Source organism: Palaemon carinicauda, chromosome 11, assembly GCF_036898095.1.
Source record: "Palaemon carinicauda isolate YSFRI2023 chromosome 11, ASM3689809v2, whole genome shotgun sequence".
NCBI lineage: Eukaryota > Metazoa > Arthropoda > Malacostraca > Decapoda > Palaemonidae > Palaemon > Palaemon carinicauda.
Genome location: NC_090735.1, coordinates 18,672,403 through 18,678,509, shown reverse-complemented (window position 1 = coordinate 18,678,509; position 6,107 = coordinate 18,672,403). Strand labels below are relative to the sequence as shown.

Sequence of the window (6,107 nt, the reverse complement as noted above, 5' to 3'; positions counted from 1 at the left end):
TACTACGAGAATCTCTATATCATTGGTTTGTTACCTCGAGAAACATACGGTTGGTACATTACTTCAGGGATCTTAACATCATTGGTACGTTACTACGAGAAACATAGCATCGTTGGTACATTACTACGGGAAACTTAACATCATTGGGAAGTTACTACGGGAAACATAGCATCGTTGGTACGTTTCTACGTGAATCTTAACATCAATGATAGGTTACTACAGAAAACATATTGTTGTTACATTACCATGGGAGCTTCACCAATTTCGACTATTTTGACGACTTCGATGATGACAACAATTGAAATTACTCTGATGACGACGAATTCGATGACAATGACAACGACGACTTCTATGACTTTGCAGACGACAACGTCACTGAAATCTTCGAAGTCGCCGAAATTGTCGAAGTTGTTGCAGTTTTCGTTGTCTTAACAACATTGACATGTTACTACGGGAAACATAACATTATTAGTAGGTTACTATGGGAATCTTAACATCATTGATATGATATTATGGGAATCTTAGCATCATTGACACATTACTACGGGAGCATAACATTGTTGGTACGTTACTACGGGAATCTTAACATCATTGATACGATACTACGGGAATCTTAACGTCATTGATACGATACTACGGGAATCTTAACGTCATTGATACGATACTACGGGAATCTTAACATCATTGATACGATACTACGGGAATCTTAACATCATTGATACGATACTACGGGAATCTTAACGTCATTAATACGATACTACGGGAATCTTAACGTCATTGATACGTTACTACGGGAAACATAACATTGTTGGTACGTTACTACGAGAAACTTAACATTGTTGTTATGGTATTACGGGAAACATAACATCGTTGGTATGTTACTACGGGAATCTTAACATCATTATGTTACTATGGGAACCTTGACATTGTTGTTACGTTATTACAGGAAATATAACATCGTTAGTACGTTATTATGGGAATCTTAACATCATTCATATGTGACTGCGGGAAACTTAACATCGTTGTTACGATATTACGGGAAACATAACATCGTTGGTACGTTACTACGAGAATCTTAACGTCCTTGATACGCTACTACGGGAAACTTAACATCGTTTTTACGTTATTAGGGGAACTATAATATTGTTGGTACGTTACTACGGGAATTTTAACATAGTTGACATGTTACCATGGAAATCTTAACATCATTGGTACACTGTTACTTCGATTTTAAATTTTTTGAGAATTTTTGTTGTTTTTATAACATTGTAGTAACGTTACATTTTTATTATGATTATTATTATTATTATTATTATTCCTACTTGCTAAGCTACAACCCTACTTGGAAAAGCGGAATGATATAAGCCCACGGGCCCCAATAGGGAAAATAACCCAGTTAGGAAAGGAAACAAGGAAAAATGAAATATTTTAAGAACAGTGGCAAAATGTTTTCTATATAAACTATAAAAACTTAATAAACCAAGAAGAAAAATAAGATGCAATAGCGTGCCCGAGTGTACCCTCAAGCAAGAGAACTCTATCCCAAGACAGTGAAAGACCATGGTACAGAGGCTATGGCACTACCCAAAACTACAGAACATTGGTTTGATTTTGGAGTGTCCTTCTCCTAGCAGAGCTTCTTACTGCTAAAGAGTCTCTTCTACCCTTACCAAGAGGAAAGTAGCCACTGAACAATAGAAGTGCAGTAGTTAACCCCTTGGGTGAAGAAGAATTGTTTTGTAATCTCAGTGTTGTCAGGTGTATGAGAACAGAGGAGAATGTGTAAAGAATAGGCCAGACTATTCGGTGTATGTGTAGGCAAGAGGAAAGTGAACCGTAACCAGAGAGAACGATCCAATGTTGTACTGTCTGGCCAGCCAAAGGACCCCATAACTCCCTAGCGGTAGTATCTCAACCACATTTTAACTTCTTCCATATGGTTTTATGATGATTCTAATATTCTTGATAAGTTATTAAAGTGATTGCAGACTAATATTCTTGATAAGTTATTTAAGTGATTGCAGACTAATATTCTTGATAAGTTATTAAAGTGATTGCAGACTAATATTCTTGATAAGTTATTTAAGTGATTGCAGACTAATATTCTTGATAAGTTATTTAAGCGATTGCAGACTAATATTCTTGATAAGTTATTAAAGTGATTGCAGACTAATATTCTTGATAAGTTATTAAAGTGATTGCAGACTAATATTCTTGATAAGTTATTAAAGTGATTGCAGACTAATATTCTTGATAAGTTATTTAAGCGATTGCAGACTAATATTCTTGATAAGTTATTAAAGTGATTGCAGACTAATATTCTTGATAAGTTATTAAAGTGATTGCAGACTAATATTCTTGATAAGTTATTAAAGTGATTGCAGACTAATATTCTTGATAAGTTATTTAAGCGATTGCAGACTAATATTCTTGATAAGTTATTAAAGTGATTGCAGAATTATCGGATATGTAATTCTGGTAAATTTTTTTTAAGACTTGGATACGTTAATTATAAGGGAAATCCTATTTTAGATTTGTACTCAAGATAATCTTAACATTTTGAATACTTTTTTTGGGTGGAGTTCTATCATCTTAGATTCGTAGTTTAGGGGAATTTAACATTCTGGATTAATGGTTGGGGGAGATTTTAACATTTTAGATACGTGGGGATATCATGCAAATGTTAACATAGTCTTTCACAGACAGGATATGTGTTTACGAGAGAGAGAGAGAGAGAGAGAGAGAGAGAGAGAGAGAGAGAGATAACTATAACCATATATATATATATATATATATATATGTATATATATATATATATATATGTGTGTGTGTGTGTATATACAGTATATATATACATATATATATATATATATATACAGTATATATGTATATATATATATATATATATAGAGAGAGAGAGAGAGAGAGAGAGAGAGAGAGAGAGAGAGAGAGCTCATGCGATAAGAGATAACTAAACATGGTTATGATAAGATAAAGAAAACAAATAAGATAGTGGACAGGAAAGAAAACTAAACCAATAAAGTTGATATGTCACATCTGAAAAGGGTAGGAAACGAGTGAGGGATACAGGGTACAGGGTACAAGATCTATCTGTACAATTCTGAGCTCATTTACACAATTGGCCAAATACCCACTCACCTGTTCAACATTCAGATCAATGTTCTCCCAGCGCAGCCACACTCTCGAAAATCCTTGTTGTGTGTGCAGTTCATACTGTAATATCAGTCCTATAAGAACAGCCACGACACCAATGAATAAACTGTACACGGCACAACTCGTTTTAAGGAATCCCTTATCTAACACTTCTAATTCGTCACTGCTATCAGCCTCGTTGCTCTTGACCAATTTCACAAATTCTCTCTGTTGCAGAAGAGCCGATCGTTTTTGGACGATCTGTTGGTAAGCAGGAAGCTTAGCCAGCAATGCCGGATTAATCCCACGCTTTTCGAGGCTCGCCAAGAGCTCAGCAACAGGCTCCCCTTTCGAACACATCTCGACAACAACTGACTGGCTCTCTGCTCTGCTCTCGGCGCCCCCAGACTTTCAACATCGGTGACCCAAACCACCAACACTTGCCATGTTTAGCGAAAGACGCTAGGTGGGTACTTCCCTGGGTGGTGTTGCAGGAGATACGTCCGAGATGGGTGGAAGGGCGGTGTTAGGCCAATCAAGGTGGCTCGTTGTAAAAGCGGTTTCGTTCCTTTCTTGATACAGTTTTACGGGTGCCAACGGGTAGCTGAGGCAGGGCAGTTGTTGTACAGATTCAAGAAGTACAGGATTTAAAAATAACAGGAAATAATCTTTCACCTCAAGGAAAAATACTCAACTTCTTTGAAATGTATTTCGAGTTGTCTCCCGAAGACTGTGCTGGAAATGGGAAAAGAAATCTTTAAAAGGTAAGAGATGAATATAGAATATCTTGATAATTCATCTTATTTGATTCGCAGTGACGTTACATTCTTCATAAACACCAATTAAAAAATATGAACGAAAATTCGAATCTTAAAAGGTTAGCGGAAAGAATTTTTGTATCTTTATATATGTTATCATTATCATCCGTTACTACTCCACTACAGAACACGTGCCTCAGACATGTCCTTCCACTTGCGTCTGTTTATGGTCTTTCTATGCCAGTTAACACCCGCAAATTTTCTTAGTTCGTCAAGCCATCGTCTTTTCTTTCCCCTGCTTTTACAATCTCCAGGGACCCATTCTGTAATTTGTAATGTCCACCTATTTTCTGTCAATCTCATTATATGTCCTGTTCATGTCCATTTCTTTTTCTTACATGTTGTTAGAATATCCTCTACTTTAGTTTGCTCTCGTATCCATGTTGCTCTTTTTCTGTCTCTTAGTTTTATTCCTATCATTATTCTTTCCATATCTCTTTGAGTTGTAACTAGCTTATGTTCTAAGGCTCCAAGTTTCTGATGCATAAGTTAATACTGGTAGGAGCATCTGATTAAATACCTTTCTTTTTAAAGAAACTGGCATTTTACATTTCGTAATCTCACTTTGTTTACCAAATACTCTCCATCCCATTCTTATCCTTCTTTTAATTTTGGTCTCGTGGCCTGTAGAAATGCTTACTATCTGTCCTAAGTACTTAGATTCATTAACAATTTCTAGTCGTTCGTCAATAACTCTTATTTATTGTTTCTCTACATTTTCATTGAACATTATCTTAGTTTTACTCATATTCCCTTTCAGTCCTATATTTCCGTTTTCTCTATTCAAATTATTTATTATATTATGCAATTCCTTCCATGATTCACTAAATACAACAATGTTATCTGAAAATCTTAAGGTATTTCTTATTAATATTGATTCCCACATTTTCCCAATCAACATATAATATATATATATATATATATATATATACACACAGCTGTATAGAGACTGAGCTGAAGGAATTTTAGTCTTTATATATATATATATATATATATACATATATATATATATATATATATATATATGGTCTGTCTACAAGTTACTTTCGGAATGTTTCCTATCGCCTAACTCCACTTCAGAGGAGCCAAAAATAGATAAGAAAAACATTAGATATCGAATGAATCTCTTAAGTCTTCCATAAAGAATGTGGCAAGAAGAACATAAAGCAGAAGAATATATTTGTGATGGCTGTCCAATCGAGACAAGGCAACCATTAAAGGTAGCCAGTTATAGTGGTGTGACGGGAATAAGAATTTATTAATATTCTTAATATCGTACGTTAGTTTACTTACCATCTTAAGAAGGAACCAAGATTATTGCTTTTACAGATAATGCAATGAAGTATGCCTTAGATGTTAACTGGTTTTCTTAATCTATCCACCTTCCTTTTTATCAATATCTCTCTCTCTCTCTCTCTCTCTCTCTCTCTCTCTCTCTCTTTCTCTCTTTGATTTTCACTGCATCTCATCCTATCCACCATCTCTCTCTCTCTCTCTCTCTCTCTCTCTCTCTCTCTCTTTCTTTGATTTTCACTGCATCTCATCCTATCCACCATCTCTCTCTCTCTCTCTCTCTCTCTCTCTCTCTCTCTCTCTCTCTCATGTTGGTTATTATTCTTGCTAACGCACGAACTGTCAGACAAGAATTAAAATCCCTCTCACCGAGATATACCCAAAGGTTGAAATTCCCTCGTCCACGAATCTAAAACATTAGAATTTCTCTGTCAGTCTCTTATTTTCCATTCACATTTCCCTTGTTGCTTTAGCTCCTTATTTTAGTCTTTCTATTTTAGAACATCCTGCTTTTGATTTTATTCAGTTACCTATCTCTATACTAGCTCTTCAGATTTCAACTATCAACCTATTCTGCGCTCAGTTATCTTATCTTTTATCTCTCATTAACTAGAGTTCTCTTGCTTGAGGGTACGCTCGGGCACACTATTCTATCTAATTTCTCCTCCTCTTGTTTTGTTAAAGTTTTTATAATTTATATAGGAAATATTTATTTTAATGTTAGTGTTCTTAAAATATTTTATTTTTCCTTGTTTCCTTTCCTCACTGGGCCATTTTCCCTGTTGGAGCCCCTAGGCTTATAGCATTCTGTTTTTCAAACTACCGTTGTAGCTTAGGAAGTAA

At 35.2% G+C, this 6,107-nt stretch overlaps 1 protein-coding gene across 1 annotated transcript in view; it reads left to right on the top strand.

The window, feature by feature from the left end:
• Positions 1 to 3,770: 3,770 nt before the first annotated feature.
• Positions 3,771 to 6,107, top strand: part of LOC137649640 (large ribosomal subunit protein mL37-like) — a 61,145-nt gene continuing 58,808 nt past the window's right edge. The window contains exon 1 of the mRNA XM_068382617.1: positions 3,771 to 3,917. The gene's annotated coding sequence lies outside the window, so the exon portion shown is untranslated. The remainder of the gene's footprint in view (positions 3,918 to 6,107) is intronic.